The 19,594-nt window shown below is 46.1% G+C and overlaps 1 long non-coding RNA gene across 1 annotated transcript in view; it reads right to left on the bottom strand.

Annotated features, from left to right (window-relative positions):
* LOC146856260 (uncharacterized) overlaps positions 1 to 18,827 on the bottom strand; it is a 194,972-nt gene extending 176,145 nt beyond the window's left edge. The window contains exon 1 of the long non-coding RNA XR_014980918.1: positions 18,699 to 18,827. This is a non-coding gene — a long non-coding RNA (uncharacterized LOC146856260). The remainder of the gene's footprint in view (positions 1 to 18,698) is intronic.
* Between the last annotated feature and the right edge of the window lie 767 nt (positions 18,828 to 19,594).

The following is a 19,594-nucleotide window of genomic DNA, read 5'->3' on the forward strand; positions in this document are numbered from 1 at the left end:
AAAGAAAAAACCCAATCAATTCTTCAAATGTGCAAAGACTGAGAAGTGAAAAACCTTGTGCTCAGTGTAAAAGGAAACCTTATTTTTAAACAAGACAAACAAACAGAAAATGATACATTCTGAAACATCAACATACAAATAATCAATATTCACTAGTCCTATCTTTAAAAAGCCCGAGCTATACATTTTCAACAAACGCTCCATGGCATAGGATACCCCCTTTTTCCATAGCCACCGTAGGTGGTGAAGCGTGCCAGTATCTGGGGAAGTATCCAGACCACTGGCCTCCCCAAGTTCCCCATACCAGTCCATATTCTACTCAGAGACATCCTGGTTCTCAAGAGGATCCCCAGACCCTTCCCATTCCTCTCATGAGCCTAGCACGTCTTCAAAGTGCCCAGTTAATAACATAGAACCTCTAGGTTCATTTGGCGTTTGAATCGGCGTCGATCTGTTATGTTATGTTATTAAGATTTCTAGAGCGCTCTGCTACCATCGGGTTTGTCCTGGCACTATACGCTATCTACCTAAGAAGAAGCTGAAAACGAGTGGGCTGGGTAAGTAGTCTAGGCAAATAACCAGGTTTTTAGTACCTTCCTAAAAGGGAGAAGTTCTGTAGAACTCCTGAGATAAAAAGGAAGATTATTCCATGCCTTAATGGCGCAATGACGAAAACTTCCCCCACCCCAGCTGGCTTTCTTAAAGCGGGGAAGGAAGGCAAGTCTGGAATGCAGGGAGCGCAACGCCCTCCCCGGCACATACCACTGAATGGATTGTCTCAGGAAATCAGGGACCATGCTATTGAGGGCTTTAAAAACAATGCACATGGCTTTAAACTGAATCAGAGATACCACAGGTAGCCAATGAAGTGATCTGAGTCCCGCCCTAACGGAGGAGAACCTGGGAGTGCCAGTGAGCATTCTGGCTGCCGCATTCTGCACAGTCTGGAGTCTGGACAGATGTTTTTTCTGAATGTTAATATAAAGACTATTGCAGTAGTCTAGCCTCGACAGAATGAGTGCAGTAACTGCAGTTTTCAGGCAGTCTTCTGGGAGCAGAAATTTGACTTTACGGAGTGTTTTAAGCATAAAAAAACAGGACGGAACAACCCTGCTGACCTGAGCGTTAAAAGACAATTTTGAATCTATAATCACTCCAAGGTTTTTTGCATTTGCCACTGGGGCAGGGGGTTCTCCCATTGTGGTCGGCCACCAATCTGGTGTCCAAAGATTGGTTGTGTTCCCAAAGAGAATAACCTCTGTTTTATCTGCATTGAGTTTAAGGCAGTTTGAAGCCATCCAGGCAGCAACTGATTGACAACACAATTTGCGGGTCATCAGCATAGGAGGACAGCTGAAATCCGAAGGATTTGATCAAGGTCGACAACGCAGTAACATAAATATTAAACAGAGTCGGGCTAAGCGAGGACCCCTGAGGAACTCCACACGGAAGAGAAAAGGGTTTGGAGCTATCTCTACCGTGAGCCACTGTTTGTGTTCTGTTGGCTAGGAACGACTTCAGGAGATCCCAAGCCTTATCTCTGACCCCGACCGCTGATAGACGGTCCTTCAATACTTTGTGATGGACCGTATCAAATGCGGTCGAGAGATCCAGCATAATCAGTATGGCGGAGCCACCTTGATCTAAAGCCCCCCTGATCTTGTCTGTAGATTTTATCAGTGCCATTTCGGTGCTGTGTTCAGCACAAAATCCAAACTGCGTGGTGTCTAAGGAGGAATTAGACTGCAGGAATAGACTAAGTTGACCAGTCATGGCTCTTTCTAACATCTTACCCGGAAAAGGGAGACGAGAGATAGGCCTGTAATTGCTCGGAAGTTTAGGGTCAAGATTAGGTTTTTTAAGCAGTGGAAGGATAGAGGCAGATTTCCAAAGAACTGGAAAATGGCCAGACTTAAAGATGGAGCGGAACAATGGGGTGAGGGCTTCCCCAATGATATCTGGGACCAATTTCAATACTGAGGCTGGACACGGCCTAACGGGGAGCCAGAGCGAATCTCAGAGAGAAGCATGGTGACTCTAGGCTGCTCTAAAGGTATAAAATGATCTAATAAAAAAGAGGGGCCAGTGGACTCTAGGCCCTCGGTTAACACTGCCTCATTGATTGCCATAGACATAAATGTAAAAGAAGAAAAAATATTTTCGACCTTTTGCAAAAAGAAGGCAGCCAGAGATTCGCATAATTCTATATTACTTTCCATCTGTGGCTTAGTTGCGGAGGTTAGTAAATAGACGGTTTTAAATAGCTCTTTCGAAGAAGAGCCAGCACCTCTAATCTGTTCCCCAAAAAAGGTATTTTTTGTTTCAGTGAGCAATTTGTTGATCGACGCCGTTCTGGCTCTGTGCCCTCACGGATAAGGATGGGGCTTGCGCCACTGACAGGTATCAGCCACGTTCCAAATACCGACTTTGGGTTTCGCGCTGCAGAAGGTCGCGTTGGCACGACCGGTGTCGAACCGGATCTGGGACCGTATCCCTGAGGCCCCGCCGGCATCATGGCCGGAGACTACCGCGTCAAATCTAATGGGGCCTCTTCTAACCCCGCGGGGTTCGAAGGCTCGCCAGCAGGGTCTTTCTGCTAAAAAACATGGCACATGGCCTCGTAAAACTCTTTTATTTGAGCAGGAGTAGCTCCGGCTCCCGGAAAGATGGGGGGGGGGGAGGCGTGAAGTTGACTCTGTCTCCGCAGAACCGTGCCTATATCATCGGTGCTCCTTACCTCTCTCAACGACAGACGCCAGTTGAGGTGAGGATGACGTCTGTTTGGATTTCTTCTTCTCCTTGTTCCTCTTCCTTGAGCGTCCCGAGGACCTCAAATCAGAGGAAGAGGACTTAGGGCTCCAGGAGTGGACCCGTGACCTCTTCTTCAAATGGGACAGTGACCTCCTCAGAGACTCGATTGACTGTGTCGACTACCAGGCCGCAAGGACTTCATCGCTCACTCCCTCAAGGTCTTCGGAGCCATCGCCTGATAGTCCGAACACCACTTCGTATTGCGGTCGCACTTGACACACCAAAGACATACGCGGTGGGGATCGGTAACCGACATCATGCAGGAATAAGTCCTGCATGGTTTGAAACCTGTCCATCTCAAAGACATCCCTCGCATACGAAGTCGGATTCCAAACATTTCGACGAAAGTCAAGAAAAAGCCTGTCAAAAAGTGCCAGAGGGGTACTCTTCCTAGATCGGCTTAACTGGCGTAGAAAGAAAAGAACTGATGTCCCCGCACCTGGTTGGCGACTATATAGGTACATCGATGTCATAACCAATTCTGCAGACAACGACACGCGGAGCCAAATGGAGCCACCCGATGCCACGTGCAAGGGGTATTGCGCAGCAAAAATTTCAGGATCCAGCCTGACACCTGGGAAATTCAAAGGTAAGGAATCTGCAGCTAGAAGTCTCTATCAGATAGTGTAATACGTTGCATAAAAATCACAAAGTAAACATTGATTCAAAAACCTGCTCTGTAAAACGAATCTAGCAATTGGTAAAATGGGGAGCCCGAAAGTATCAATGAACATCAACAATTGTTCTTAACATTACCAAAACAGTGAAGCAATTGCGAAATATGCCCCAGCCCATAATACATTTGTCACCCTAAACATATTGCTATTCATGATCCATATTTAGACCGGTTTCCTCTGCATTTAGGTTCATAATCAACATTGCCTCACGACGTCTAAGTTTCAATTCACAGCTGACCCCCAAGGTTCATTTGTAACATGATCAATAGCAATTAATAAAAAACTCAAATGTTGATCCTGAGCTCTGCATTCCATTGCATGTACTAGCATTGGATATTTCACATCACCCTGTTTCAGAGCCCTAAAATGTTCACCAATTCTCTCCCATACCGGTCTTATAGTACTCTCTATAGAAATCTGTATTGCACTTACATACAAGTACATAACCCACAAATTTCATACCGCAATTTATGCTTGTGTTGATCAAATATTACTGGTGTCCTCGGCCCATCTACACATGCTACATTGTCCGCATCTGTAAAATCCTCGATAGGGAGGTCAACTATGAGCTCTGTCCAGTTGAACTAGGGTTACTAGGACTAATAATACTTAGGAGTTATCTCTTTCCGATGTGTAGTGCTTGGTTGTGACAATATAAACTGTTTTAGTATTTTATCAGAGATAAGCAAATGACAATGTTGCTGTAAATTTGTCCACATTTTATTAGCATCAGAGTTAGAACTTGAAAGTATTCTTACTTTATCAGCTTTATGTTTAGTCTTAATATTAGTAGTACTTAAAATTAAGTTGTGATCCAGTCGCTTAACCTTAGTGCTAGCTGAACTAATTATGTTTTCATCATAACCTCTCATTACAAATCTTTGCTCCATATTCTATAAGGATTTCATAAATTCACTATCCTCGCAACAATGTCTCCTAGCTCTGACCATTTCACCATACGGTGCTGAATTTATTTGACATTTCAGATGCCAGCTGGTTGCATGTAATAAACAATGTTTTTTTTCTAGACAGTCTGCTGTGATTCTTATTATCCTTAATATACAGTTCTTCATCCAAAAAAACAATATGTTCACAACAATTCTGAAATATAAAAGCCTTATTATAATCACTTAAGATATTTTTTAAAAGTGATCAGTTCGGTTTCATCACTGTCCATATCATAAAACTGTCATCCAGAAATCTTCACAAATAATAAATGTGATCAATCCAATATTTGTATTATTTAATATATTCTTATGATGATACATTAGGGTAACAATTGATTTCCCCTAGTATATTTGGGTTCCCACATAACAATGATTCGAAGAGGAGCCAAGATGGCGACCGGGACGGCAGCGTAGATTCCCGGCTCCGTGAACCTCCGTATCCCGCACGGATATCCTGCACGAGATCCTTATTCTGCGCTACGAGATCGTGTTCGTAAACTAAAGTGGCAACCGATCGTGTGACCCTGAGGTTTCTGACTGCAGTACCGCCGGAGAAATCAGCGATTGAACTTTGCGGCCCGTGCGGTCCCGAAGCCGGGACCTCGGGTGGACGCCTTGGCCGGGCGGCAGTTTAACAACAGCGGCCTGTGGTGACTGGGTGGAGTCGGTCCGCCGGAGTGGTGCTCCCTTCGGCCTGCATTTTGCTGTGGTCGCTCCCCCCCTGCTGAGCGCTGCGGACCGAGGACATGCCCGGGTGTGCAATTCTCGGATTTTGTGGTGTTTGCCCCTGCCTTTGACGGTGAGCTGCCCGGACGCCGTCCCTGGTTCGGCCTGATCCTTGCGGGCTGCTCCCGGCTTTTTGCGGGAGCTGGTCCGTGGCGGAGACGACTATTGCCCGTGACCGCGCAACGGTTGAATCTGTTCCTCCCCCAGGATCCCTGTCTTCAGCGACGTGGACCTTGAGGCGTTGGTCCCGGGGTCCTGGCCCCAATACGAGTCGGGCCTTCCCAGCGGCCATTTTGTCACTATGCAGCCTACCATCCTGTCCGCTGGGACGCAGCGGGACTGGGGGTGTGTGACGGTCGGGAGTGTGGCAGAGCGATCGGAGAGAGCTGCTCTGGGGTACGGCGACCTCCTGGAGGCCCTTGGTGCCCTTCATTACTCCTTGGCTCATGGCGCCGGGGTCCTGGGGATGAAGCTAGATGGTGTGGTATCAGCGTTGGGACAGTGGCGGCATGCTGGTCCACAAGTACACAGTGGCTTTCCACACTGCACACAGGAGGAAGATGTTGCGGCCCCCCCCCCGCGATTAGTGTACAGCCGGACACTCCGGACAGTATACTACCGTGTGGTCGGCTAACTGTGGGCTTGATCTGCTCCGGAGGTATTGGACCTGAGCGGAAGATGGTGGCCTTGTCCCGTGCGCAATCTCCGGCGGCCCAGGGACGATTCCAGCAACGTGTGTCTCATTTGACTGCTTCAGCCTGTCTGGTCCTTGTGTGCAGTGCAGATCCTGGGGCGGCACTGGAAAAGACGCCCCCCCATGAAGCGGTCCGTGCTGATGCTCAGAGACTTCCACCCCACCTGTGTGCGTCGCTTCCCGACTGTTTTTGGACACTCCTGTACCTTGGGACATCGGACATGGTGCTGGGTCGAGGGGCAGGCATGGGCAGAATCGCAAAGAGCGGTCAAGGCTGAGGCTGATCCTTCGGGAGTGGTCACCTAGTAGACAGGCGGACTCATGGTTGCGTGCTCTCATGGTTATTCGCATAGTTGGTGCATAATGCTCCCCACTCCCCCCCTCCTTTTTTGATATGATCAACCTGGTGCTGCTAATTGTTTGCTGTGGGGAGACTTCACCGTGCGGGAGGGAGAAGCCGGGGGTATGTTTTGAAGGCCCTCCTCCAGTTTATTACATTCCCTCCGCCCCCCCGTCTGGGGGGGCTCTTTCTTACTCCTTTTTCCCTGTCTCTTCTATATTTCGGGTCTAGTTCCAGGGCGACAGGCACACTGCTGGGGGGTGGGGCCATACTCATTCGCAGAGGTGCAGGGTGGGGGGATGGGGGAGGGGACTCTTTAGTCTTTATCTCTTTTTCCATGGCCTCCTTTTTCTTCTCCGTTTCTTTTTGCTTGTTTTTCTGGGATCAGCGCGGTACACCTCTCTTATTGTGAATCGCTTGCTCTTAATGTGTGCCACAGTTTCCGGGGGGTTCGCTGGGCTTTAGGTACGGGGACCTGTAGGCGCAACTATCTTTGATATTTCTCCCCATCCGTACTTTCCCGTGTCTGCGCCATTGATTCAATGTATTGCTGCTTGCTGCTTGCGTCTCTTATCCTTGCCCCTTATCGCTGTTGGGAAACTGTTTGGCACCTGATCCTACTGTTTTGTTTTATTATAAAATGAAAAACCCTTTCTCTCCTGGTGTCCTACCTGAGCGGCTCATTGGCCGGACTATACTGTATTGTAGACTTTGCTCTCCGAGGTGCCGCCTGTGTTTACATGTGCTTTTATTGTTCTGATTGCTTAGCGGCCGGCCCCGGGGGGTTGTAGGCCCATACGTGTAAGTGATTGAAACGTCAATAAAGGTTTTTCAAAAAAAAAAAAAAACAATGATTCGAAATTCACATTTATAAACAAAACATATTCTTGTGTATATCTCTACATTGTTAGATTTGGGGATTGATTAATTGGCATTTGAGGAAAGACTTGTGTTCTGTTTGCCTTTAGTCCTAATGAAATCGGATGCATAACACAAGTACCATGGCATTAAGTGGGATGAAAAAAATGGGAAGGTGTCTGAAAGGGGGGGGGGGTCTACGTGACTAAAGATGTGGCTTAAATATATCAACTAATTTCTGTGATTTCCATAGTGTGACACCCAACCCATATTTTAGTTCCTCTCTGAGCTTTCTGTTATAGCATCCAGATATATAACACAACAACTGACATACACCAAAAATCAGCCAGGTCTATTGAATTTATCAATGGTTTCTGACTTTTTAGGAGAAATGAGTAACAATTATGTTGTTGTAAATAATTAATATTAAAAATGTTTCAATCCTAAAATTGGGAGACCACATTAATCAGTACTTAGGCCTGGGGACAGGTTAGTGGACTTTAGAGTGTCCTAATCTGTCCCGTTAAGTTCACTCTGTTAGACATGTACGCCCTTATTCTCTCCACATCTCGTACATCTGCATATCTTACATCTCATCTCTTTTCCTCTTAAGCACCCATTTTTCACTCTCCTGAAAGCAATTCCTCGCATCTCGTTCACTTCACTAGCCCCCAAACACACAACTCACTTGTACGCAATGCATTTTATTTAACTTCACCTTGTCAAGATTTTGACAGCTGTGTACCTTCTTCACACACATTTGCATGGAATCACAATTGCAACTGGCTTACATGACCACTGCTCTGTGTACTCTGCAGAGGCTCTGTGAGAAACTCGAGGCACCTTCAGTCTCAACTTCAGAGGTCTCAATCATGGCACATTAAAACATCTGGAGGTGAATCAATTCAAAGTCTGCATTGTACACATTACACAAGTGTATATGTTACACAACAAAATACAGAAACACAACATCCTAGAAATACCTAACACTCTAGGGAATTAATTAACACGTGTAAAATATAAACAAGAACTAAAGCGCAGACATGCATTTCCTTAACAATGTTCTAATTCACTGTTCAGAAATAAAGCTGTGTTTTTGCCAGTCAATTTAAGGACATGAATATAGGGGCCAATAGGGACCCATTGTTTCAATGTTAATTTTTAATTACTGCCAGGTCTGAGACATGGAGGGACCCCGCCCACTTTAAAGCTCTGGTCAATAAGACGCAGCATATTATGGCTAGAGGCTTGAAAATGAATGCTGCAATTAAAGGAAGCATGATCGACTATTTTGGCCAACTTGATGTTTGAATTTAAACCTTATGTAGCAGCACATCAATATGGACAGTGAAGATATTCTTAGAGTCAAGTTAAAATTAAATCCGGTGAGAGTGTGTCTAGGCATAAGCAGAAAGTCATACAACATTTAAGTCTTTCGCACCTCAAATGTATTGATTTGTTTCTTACACAGAGTTAAAACAATTTTCACTATCTGAAAACCATACTGTAAAATATCTAATGACACATGGTGGGCCTGGCAGTTTTACATAAAATGCAGACAACATTGCTTCGAGACACTCAGACATCATCAAAGAGATCGCTATCGGTAGAATATAAAACCTCCTTGAGAATCATTCTCATCTTTTATATCTCGATAAGGGATGGCGGCTCCTCATGCAGTCAGACAGGCCTGACCTAAAGTAAAAGGTATTATTACTAATCACCTATACATATTTGCTTAATTCTTTATCGCCAGTTCCTTCAGTTCCATGTAACTCGCTTTGTTTTCATTCTGGAAGTCTACGGCGACTGAATAAACATATTTCTTGCTGTTTCATGTTATCTTCCCCTCACAGAATTACTATAGGATTTTATCAAATTTGTTATTTCTTAGTCTAAAAGATAATATATTGTTTTATTTTTTTGTCAATAGCTGTTAAAACTCTAGTGGGTGGATGATGTACGTTACTTGTCTTAGTATGAGGATCATGCATACAATAAAGAAATGTTTTGTAACGCATCATACCATTATAATTTGTGTTTTTTCTAATTTCTAAGATCTCAATAAAATTATTTGAACACAAAATAAACAGTTCAGTAAACATTTTCACTATGGGTAAGCCAAGATGATAGACTTTGCCGATGCACACTTTCTCACTTTCTGTTTCTTCTTGCCACCGCCACCTTCTTTATATCTCATAATTAGATTAGGTTTTCTGCACCTCTAGTTCTCCCTAAATTCATGTCTTGCTTCTTGTTTACCTTCCATCTTCTCTTATTATCACTCCGTTTATTCTTTATGTCCCATTCTCTTTGTATTCCTAGTTTGTACCAATTTGTTCTTAAACTACCTCTATCATTTTCCTTTACCGTTATTCTCTTTCCCTCAAGTTTATATGTACCATATTCCTTTTACACACATATTCTACTATCTTTTGATATCTTTATTTTCCTTTTTATGCTTTAATGCTTACTTTTATCCAGGCAATCAACACCCATTAGGCTGAGCCCCCCCATCATCTGTCGAAGGCCGGCTGTGGGGTGCACAGGCAGCCCTCTACATGGTATATAATTGATTCTTTTAAAATGTGCCAATGAAGCATTTCACTTAGGTACACTAAAATGAATGTCTGCATTGACTGACATTTATCAGAAATCAGTTTCTAAAGGTAAACTTTGTAACATTCATGCCTTCGATGAGGATGCTATAAGTAAGGTCACTGGAATTATGCGATTCGAGCATTTTTCAAATAATATAGGATTTTCTGTACTTGCCATACAATTCTTGTCTAGCTCAAATGGTTCAAAATTTACTAAAAACATGGCAATAAGTGGTCCTGCGCTCCTGAAGACCCCAGGTAGAGGTTGATTGGTCATTTGTCATTTGTTAAACGCTGTATGTGGATGTTAAATTGGTATTAATGAAGTGAAATCTTTCAGAGACAGTTACCATGTGTAACAAGCATTTGCAATGCAATAGGTCTCGCATTTACTAGAGTTTGAGGTATTGGCATTGTAAATGACAATGCCTTTTATTTACTTGAAGCAAATCCATTTTTGTGGTAAATGAAGCTATTGGGAGGAGAGGATGTGAGGTGTAAAACTGTGCCCTGGTACAGGAGAGGAGATGCTAGAGAGGGGGGTTGGACTTGGAGGTGCAGGATGAAGGGCGAGGAGGGACAGTGGGGAGGAAGCAAACAAGGGTGAGCCATCACGGAGGGAAGTGGGGAGGAAACACACAGTGTGAGCACATGACAGAGGAAAGTGGGGAGGAAGCACACATGGGTGAGCACATGACAGAGGAAAGTGGGAGGAAGCACACAGGGTGAGCACATCACGGAGGTAAGTGGGTAGGAAGCAAACAAGGGTGAGCACACCACGGAAGGAAGTAGGGAGGAAGCACACAGGGTGAGCACATGACGGAGGGAAGTGGGGAGAAAGCACACATGGGTGAGCACATCATGGAGGAAAGTGGGAGGAAGCACACAGGGTGAGCACTTCACGGAGGGAATTGGTGAGGAAGCACACAAGGGTGAGCAGTTTACGGAGGGAAGTGGGGAGGAAGCACACATGGGTGAGCACATCACGGAGGGAAGTGGGGAGGAAGCACACATGGGTGAGCACATCAGGGAGGGTAGTGGGGAGGAAGCAAACAAGGGTGAGCACATCATGGAGGGAAGTAGGGAGGAAGCACACAGGGAGGGAAGTGGGGAGGAAGCAAACAAGGGTGAGCACATCATGGAGGGAAGTGGGGAGGAAGCAAACAAGGGTGAGCACATCATGGAGGGAAGTGGGGAGGAAGCAAACAAGGGTGAGCACATCACGGAGGGAAGTGGGGAGGAAGCACACAAGGGTGAGCAGTTTACGGAGGGAAGTGGGGAGGAAGCACACATGGGTGAGCACATCACGGAGGGAAGTGGGGAGGAAGCACACATGGGTGAGCACATCAGGGAGGGTAGTGGGGAGGAAGCAAACAAGGGTGAGCACATCATGGAGGGAAGTAGGGAGGAAGCACACAGGGAGGGAAGTGGGGAGGAAGCAAACAAGGGTGAGCACATCATGGAGGGAAGTGGGGAGGAAGCAAACAAGGGTGAGCACATCATGGAGGGAAGTGGGGAGGAAGCAAACAAGGGTGAGCACATCACGGAGGGAAGTGGGGAGGAAGCACAAGGGTGAGCACATCACGGAGAGAAGTGGGGAGGAAGCACAAGGGTGAGCACATCACGGAGAGAAGTGGGGAGGAAGCACACAGGGTGAGCACATCACGGAGGAAAGTGGGAAGGAAACACACAGGGTGAGCACATCAGGGAGGGAAGTGGGGAGGAAGCAAACAAGGGTGAGCACATCAAGGAGGGAAGTGGGGAGGAGTACACATGTGTGAGCACATCACGGAGGGAATTGGGGAGGAGTACACATGGGTGAGCACATCACGGAGGGAAGTGGGGTGGAAGCACACAGGGTGAGCACATCACGGAGGAAAGTGGGGAGGAAGCACAGAAGGGTGAGCACATCATGGAGGGAAGTGGGGAGGAGTACACATGTGTGAGCACATCATGGAGGGAAGTGGGGAGGAGTACACGTGTGAGCACATCATGGAGGGAAGTGGGGAGGAGTACACATGGGTGAGCACATCACGGAGGGAAGTGTGGAGGAAAGTGGGGAGGAAGCACAGAAGGGTGAGCACATCATGGAGGGAAGTGGGGAGGAGTACACATGTGTGAGCACATCATGGAGGGAAGTGGGGAGGAGTACACATGTGTGAGCACATCATGGAGGGAAGTGGGGAGGAGTACACATGGGTGAGCACATCACGGAGGGAAGTGTGGAGGAGTACACATGGGTGAGCACATCACGGAGGCAAGTGGGGAGGAAGCACAATAAACATACAGGATAATGATACACACACACTGAAAAAAATAGATTTTACCCAGAACAACTTTACCAAAACGCACAGTCCGATACTTATTAAAGTGTCGGAGTTAAACTGGAGCCTATTCCCACAATACAGCAACATTGGCACTTACAAAACATTATTTCCTCAAAGAGTGCATGTAACAAGTACGTGACACAGGGAAACAACTTCCCTTAAACCCCAAGTTTTCTTCAAAGTGATTTTACTGTAGTGCACAATGTTACTACCTTGCATTGTGGTTTCAGTTAAATACCTACTGTTGAAATGATTACACATGAAGGAACACTACGGCAAAGCATTTATGCAGATGCGCAGAGTATGCATTTGTATTCCCCATGTTGAGGAGAGGAGGGGCATCATGGTTCACTCGAGGCTTGCCTTTCGTGAGTCACGGCCCCTCTGCACACACTACAACAGTAAAATAGTAGGTTACACTCTGCATACAGGCTACACATCTAAAAGCATTCACGCAGCCCTTTCAAGAAGCTCCAGCCCGCTAAGGCAATGCCCACCTTAGTTAGGTGAAGGGGCACATTACAGCTCCTAGAAACACTACTCCGGTTAGGGGCCTCGTCCTCCAATATTAGAGGGGTAAAAGGGTCAGTGCATGGTTAGTAACATTGCTCACACTCTTTGCCCCTAGCTAGCCTTTGTACTATTTCCCAAAATGTTTGGAAAAAAGGCAAATCTGACTCCTATCCTGAGTGTTATAAAAATAAGAAGTCATTCCAATTTGAAAACACCGACCTGTCAGCCCCCGTCCTCCTGATAGATTTACCATCCTATCGTATGTAGCCATTTTCCTATTCAGAAACCTCAGATTTGTTTTCTACATTTTTCTGTAGCACAACTGCACCTCACAGGCCTTGAGACACTTTAAATTGAGCTGTAATAAGGCTAAATTGCAACATTCTGAAACTGCACATTGAAAAATTTGTATTTGCGAAACACTGCTGGAAATGGCAAAATGGTTAATGTGAAAATGGGCCTGAAAAGATTAGTTTCCAGAAGAAATTGTTGATCGATTGGGATCACAAATTGAGACGAAGGGATTTCTAGAGGTCGGGTGGTGGTCTCAGCAAAGACGCGGGAGGGATGGGGGATGGGGGGGGGGGTGTCCCAGCAGCGAACCAGGAGGGATGGGGGTGGTGGTCCCAGTAGAGATGGGGGGGGGGGGGGTTGTGGTCCCAGCAGTGACACAGAGGGAAGGGGGGTGGTGGTCCCATCAGCGACGCAGGAGGGATGGGAGTGGCCCAGCAGCGACGTGGGAGGGATGGAGGGGGTGGGCCAGCAGCGACGGGGGAGAGATGGAGGGGGTGGGCAAGCAGCGACGGGGGAGGGGGGCAGTGTTTAGCATATATTTGTGTTTCACCGATATGATGGGAAACTTTGCATTGCATGTACTAAAAACACTATGTAAGACACATTAGACTTCGACGCGGGAGAGATGGGGGGGGGGGGGGGGTGAGGAGTGGTCCCAACAGCGACGCGGGACGGATGGGGGGGTAGTCCCAGCAGCGACACAGAGGGATTGGGGTGATGGTCCCAGCAGCGACGCGGGTGGGATGGGCGGTAGGTCCCAGCAGCGACGCAGGAGAGATGGGGGTGGCCCAGCAGCGAGGCGGAAGAGATGGAGGGGGTGGGCTAGCAGCGACGGGGGGGGGGGGGGGGGGGGCAGTGTTTGGCATATATTTGTCAGTTATGATGGGAAACTTTGCATTGCATATTTGTAAAAACACTATGTAAGACACATTAGACTTCATTCATTAGACACGGCAGTGTCGAGCAACTAACCCAGCCTGCTATGCAGAAACCTAACGGGAGCATCGTGGCGCCACAGGGGACGGCCTCAAGCACGGAGCGGCACAGGCAATGAGAAGATAATTTTTATTATACTGTCGCAGGCAAGAGCGGTAGCGGATGAGCCAACCTGCCTGCACCTTTCAGCAAACAAGCACTGCCCGCTGGAAGCAGACCCCGTCTTCTCACTCCCTGCGTGGCGCTTCCCAACACACGCAAAGGTCACACTTGCAAACGGTCGACTGCAAACGGGGAGAGCATACCGCCATAATGGGAATAAAAAAACAAGCAGACCCCGTCTTCTCACCCCCTGCGTGGCGCTTCCCAACACACGCAAAGGTCACACTTGCAAACGGTCGACTGCAAACAGGGAGAGCTTACCGCCATAATGGGAATAAAAAAACAAGCCCGGAAGACAGTGCATTTCAGAAACAAGCCCGGCGGAGCGTGGCGCGCGCGCGCTTGGGGGCGGGGGAGCGGATCCTTTGAAGTGCTCCCTTCCTGTGTTGGGCACAGCTGTTCCGTGTTAATCCCCTCAAGTGTATTTATGACATTTTGATTGGATTATTGTCGTTAAACCACTCTTAAAGCATGTACGTTTTGCAGTACACAAAGGAAGGCATACACTAGCTGGGGACCAGTGCCCTGCAAAGTAAAAGACGGTGAAAGAAAGACAGTGCATTTCAGAAACAAGCCCGGAAGCCATTTCAGAAACAAGCCCGGCGGAGCGTGGCGCGTGCGCTTGGGGGCGGGGGAGCGGACCCTTTGAAGTGCTCCCAAAAGGCGGAGTGCATGGCGGCACCAAGCGCGTGATTGTGCGCGTGCTAGCAATGCAATCCGCTTTTTGGGAGCACTTTTAAAAGCCCCTATAGTCTCGCTTTGCGATCGCTTACGCGATAGCAAGGCGAGACCTAAAAATGACAAAGAATGAGGTACTACTATCACAAAATGTGCTGCATTAAGCTGCATAATTTGCCTTTTCCTGGCGCATCATTTAGTAAACACGGCTGCACAATATGGTGCTCCTCTGCCACGTAATTCCACTGTCCCTGGCTAGTAGTGAACCAAGGAATACGTTGCCTTCCATGCGAACATCAAAGTTTATTAAAACATAAAATTTAAGTTTTTGCAGAAGACACTTTCCAAATTGATGTTTTTTTCTGGTACTTTTCAAATGAGCAATAGAAGACATGGAGATGCAGTGAAATAAGGTAATTGCCTTGGTAAAACAGATTTTGCCTAGCAGGTAAACCGTGTTTAAAACCAGATTTCCTGGTTTTCTGGTGCACAAATTAGCCACTAGATGAAGGGGAAGGGGCTTGGTGACTGATATAAGGGCGTGGTTGGCAGAATCCACAAGACGTCGTATCTCAGAGTTCCATAAGGACATTTTCCTGAGCTAGGGTTCAGCATCTGACTCAGGCCTTCAAGGACTCTTCCACATCTAGAAGAAAAGCTTTTGGCATGTTCGAAATACCTACTTTTTGTTACAGGATTAGCTTTGATAAACATAGTTCAAATTACACCTGAAGCCCCACTTGCCAACTGCCAAGGATAAGGTGAATTACTTAAGAGTGTGTAGGGATACATCATCCTGCATTCACACAGCTCACAGTACACACAAATATATTTGCTAGTCATCCTCTGCTCACTTTTTACTTTCCCCATCCACTCACAAGAGCACACCGGTCACTGAGTTCTCACATGGGCACACTACTCACCCTGCCCTCACACCTTTCACCCTGCACTTACCTTACACATGCATTCCTTTCGCACTACTTACCCGGCACTCACACCACTCACCGTCACTCAGTACTTCCAGTCCACACCTCTAACACAGCACACATTAAACTAACAAACATTTGTGAACAGGCACACGTCTACAAATGCAGTCACAGAATATCTGTCCTTCACACAATATTAGATGATTATTCAGTTCCATCTGTAACTACAGGTGCAATGCAAGTGGAGAAGAGTGTACTAAGATCGTGTGATGGTATGGGCAAGGAGATTCAGCTGGGGCTGTGGGGATCAGCCAAGATAGAGTGGTGAAAGCAGGCAAAGGCAGCAGGACGGGGAGAAGCCGCACTGCAACTGTGGCTTTGATCTGGTGTCGGAGTTGACTGGTATTGCAGGCTAAGTGTGTGGTGCAGGTGAGGGAAGGATGTACCGCTCAAGAGGTACTTACTTACTGACCCTGCACCCAGCCCCATTGGCCTTCATAACAGCCACTGTAAATAATAGGGCTTCACCTGTTGCCAGACATGCTGTTTTTGCTGCTTCTGAAGCCATGATGTAGACCAACATCTGGGCCCTGGTTGCCTGCATAGCAATAGCGCTCTTCAGGAGTTGGTATCTAAGGGAAGAGCATGCCGAGGCTACAGATGGTAGCAGTCTGTAGAGGAGCAAGTGAAGTTGAGGAGAGTGAAGTGAGGTTGTACGTTGGTGTAAGACGAGTGACTGGGATGAGGCTGTGGCAACGCAGGACCACAGGCTAATGCTGCAGTGAGCAGAACGTCTGGAGTTCAAAGAGGGTCATTCAAAACAAACTTTTTTTGTTTTAAATGTCACTACTGCAAATGGGGAGGAAAAGCAAACAGGCTCAGACACCGCTGCGTCATCACACTGGACACAACAGCCATTTTGGATGGGTGGATATACCTTGTTGATAAGCTCTATTCACCAATACTTCTACCAGTTATATTGCTGCTTGCTCACAGAGAAATATTTGTAGCCAATACTATCACATCATTCCGGAGGGTCTTCTTGCACATTGCTACATTAGCGTTTTAATGGGATAGCCCTGTTAGATGAGGGAACACCACTCTAGGCTATATTCCAGACAGAGCCTTTGTTTAATAGAGTGAAGCTTTTCACAGCAAGGTAGTCTCCAACCTGAAGTTCTCACAACAGAGGCCCAAAGAGGAGTGAAGTTTCTGCAACTGGCTTTTCATTAGCCACACTGAACAGTGATCCGGATGAAGACAAAAGGCTGGCTTCATCTAAAAGATCTCTCTCACCATGAACAACTAGGATTAGAGTCCCACCCCAAACACCTACCAAATGACAGTAATACAAGAAAACTAATCAGTAGCTCCACTCAGCAGATGTGAATTGTATAGGAGCCTTGTCGCCTCCCTCCATTTTCAGGAATGACAGCAATACTCTAGAGCCAAAATCAAAAACTGAGATATAAGTGAGTCACAGTCATTTACTCAGAACATGACAACATGACTGCACACCCTACAGGGACCATTCTCAGTCCAACAGACAATATTAAGTATGTCCTAAATTAATATGACTTATCTTATGGTTCTTTCACTACAGATATGTTTACTTCACTCCTATAAAATATGCTATTTTGTGGATACCAAACAAGTGCATATTGTTGTCTCAATGTATAATCATAGATGTTATTGATGATCATTGTCCATCTTTACACCGTGCACATATGCAGGAACAGTCACTCCTCGCCCTCTAAATGGTGAGTAGCTTGGATGTTTTCTTTTCTTCACAAAAACATGAGTTGGTAGCAAGGAAAGTTGACTGGAGGCAGTAATGTGGATATTCCTTCTTGTCCTGGAGAGCTTACCTACAGCCTGCAGAACTGGGAGTAGCCACGAGCCCTCAACATGGGGCAGAAGATTTGAATATAGAGAGCTGTTGAGGGGCCTTCAGACGCAATGAGGGGCCTCAAGATCACAAACAAAAGCTTTGCTAGAAGATTTCGGAGGAAAAGGGGTTTGTTTGCCAGCCATAATACCTGAAGTGGGAGTTCCTTAGAACATCCAGATTCCTTCTCACCACTGCCCCTTGCTATTTGGAGAACAAAGCTGCATTATGTCTCACCCACCAATTTCACTCTCTAACATCCCTTTCCCTGCTGAACCACAATTCCAGAAGCTCAATACAGTTTACCACATAACAAAACAGAAAAACATCTACAGTTAATTACCTTTAATCTCATCAAGGCTTCATTAATCCTTCATCAATGTTGCACATGCCTGTGGGCCAGCAGAATTGCCTACATACCCAAGTCATGACTAGCTCTGCAGCCAACGCATTCAGAACATTGAACTCATTGAATATAGGTATTTTCCCAAAGGAAATCTAAATGCCTTACATAAAATTCTCCCTAAATAAAATAGCCTTTGAGCCAAGAGATCCTTCTAACCACTGGCCAATTTCAGACTGTTTATAGTCAAAAAGACAGAACAATGGGAAAATCTGCCTCAAAACATATACTGACATTCAAAGAAAATAATCGGTGTTCAGATTTACAAAACAGATTCTAGTATGGCTGTGGACAGAAGCAGCACTGATTTTCACATGTGATTATTTTAAAGCAAAACAGATTATCATCTCACTGCTCCCTTCATGTCAGCTCCATTAATTCACAACTAATGTACCAAACATCTTTACTCCCTCTTTAACATTTACCGTACCTCTATATTGCACCCAATCTGCTCCTTCAATTTCAAGTGTTACGATTAAACAGAAAATAAATCATACTCATGTATGAAAACTCATCTAACTTTGACTCATACTCAATCGGACAATATTTCAGAGTCAAATAATGGAGCATATCATACTACAGCAAAATAAACACGTCACAAATTGAAATTTCCATATGCAGTTAATGGATCAAACACCGCCCATCAACTAAATGGCCTCTGCAAATAGGCTTGCCTAAAATTAAGTGAGGAGGAATCTAAGGATAAAGCCAGACCCCAGTCTGTGAATCATAAAAGGAAAGTGTTTGTCTAATTGTTTAAATTGCAGTTTGGCACTTCTTTTCCTCATATCGGCTATAAAGATATTGTGGACTACACTAATTGAAATGCTTGTCCCACCCCAGTGACTGGAGAATTAGACCAGCCTCTCCCCACCCCAAAGTCGAGTTTATTTGCGCCCCTGCTTTTATCTCACTTACCTGAATCTTCCTGCCCAGCAGTGAAACCCAGCAAAAGACAAATCGTGGATAATTATCTACGATCTGGTTCCTCAGACGAGACGACTTGGTTTGAACAGGACAGAGCTAGGAATCAGGAGCGCAACCCCAAAATCGTTGAGTGAATTATTGAAGTGGCGCGTTTTTGAAACGATGTTTAGCACTAACCAATAGTTGCGCTTCTACTCTGAACCAATCAGAGCTTGCACTGTCTTGTGGGGACACAACTAAGGTAAATAAAATCGGCGGTGCACGTGACGTGGCGCATCACGTGCACTTATCTGCACAGGCCCAATCTTCCACTCGAGCCTGAGTAGAACCTGGACCTGGAGAAGAATCTGCGAAGGCGGAAACAAGTGCGCGCGCCTTTGAAGGAAGGGAAGCGTGCAGTACGAACCAGTGCTTCCCCCGCAGCAGGGAGCAAATACTGCTCTGAGGCGTGGCACCGCCCTCGTTTGAGGAGGCGACGACCGATAGACCCCACTGAGTGAAACCCTTCAGACCTGTCATTTAATGCACATCAGTTATGACTCATACGCTATCTCCGATTCCAGCATTCTCCTCCCAAGATTGCTTCCCATAGTCGAATCCACGTGCAGTATATTTTAGTTAAATTAAGGTTCGTGATTCGTTATGTTACACTGTTGATATGAGACGAAAATGTTTTTTGTATAATTTACTGTTTTATTGGCATAAGGAGGAACTAACTGCCAAGAATGCGAGAGCCTTCCCGTATGGCAAAGTACTGTAAATGCCATGTTTTGAAAATGTCATCAAATTCCAAATGTAAAGATTTTAAGACATTAGGCCGTCAAATCTAATTTTCAAGCAGTGTGATACCTCACTGAGACTCGATGGTAAAAGTGAATTGCAATCGG

This window comes from Triturus cristatus, chromosome 4_1 (genome assembly GCF_964204655.1).
Source record: "Triturus cristatus chromosome 4_1, aTriCri1.1, whole genome shotgun sequence".
Lineage (NCBI taxonomy): Eukaryota > Metazoa > Chordata > Amphibia > Caudata > Salamandridae > Triturus > Triturus cristatus.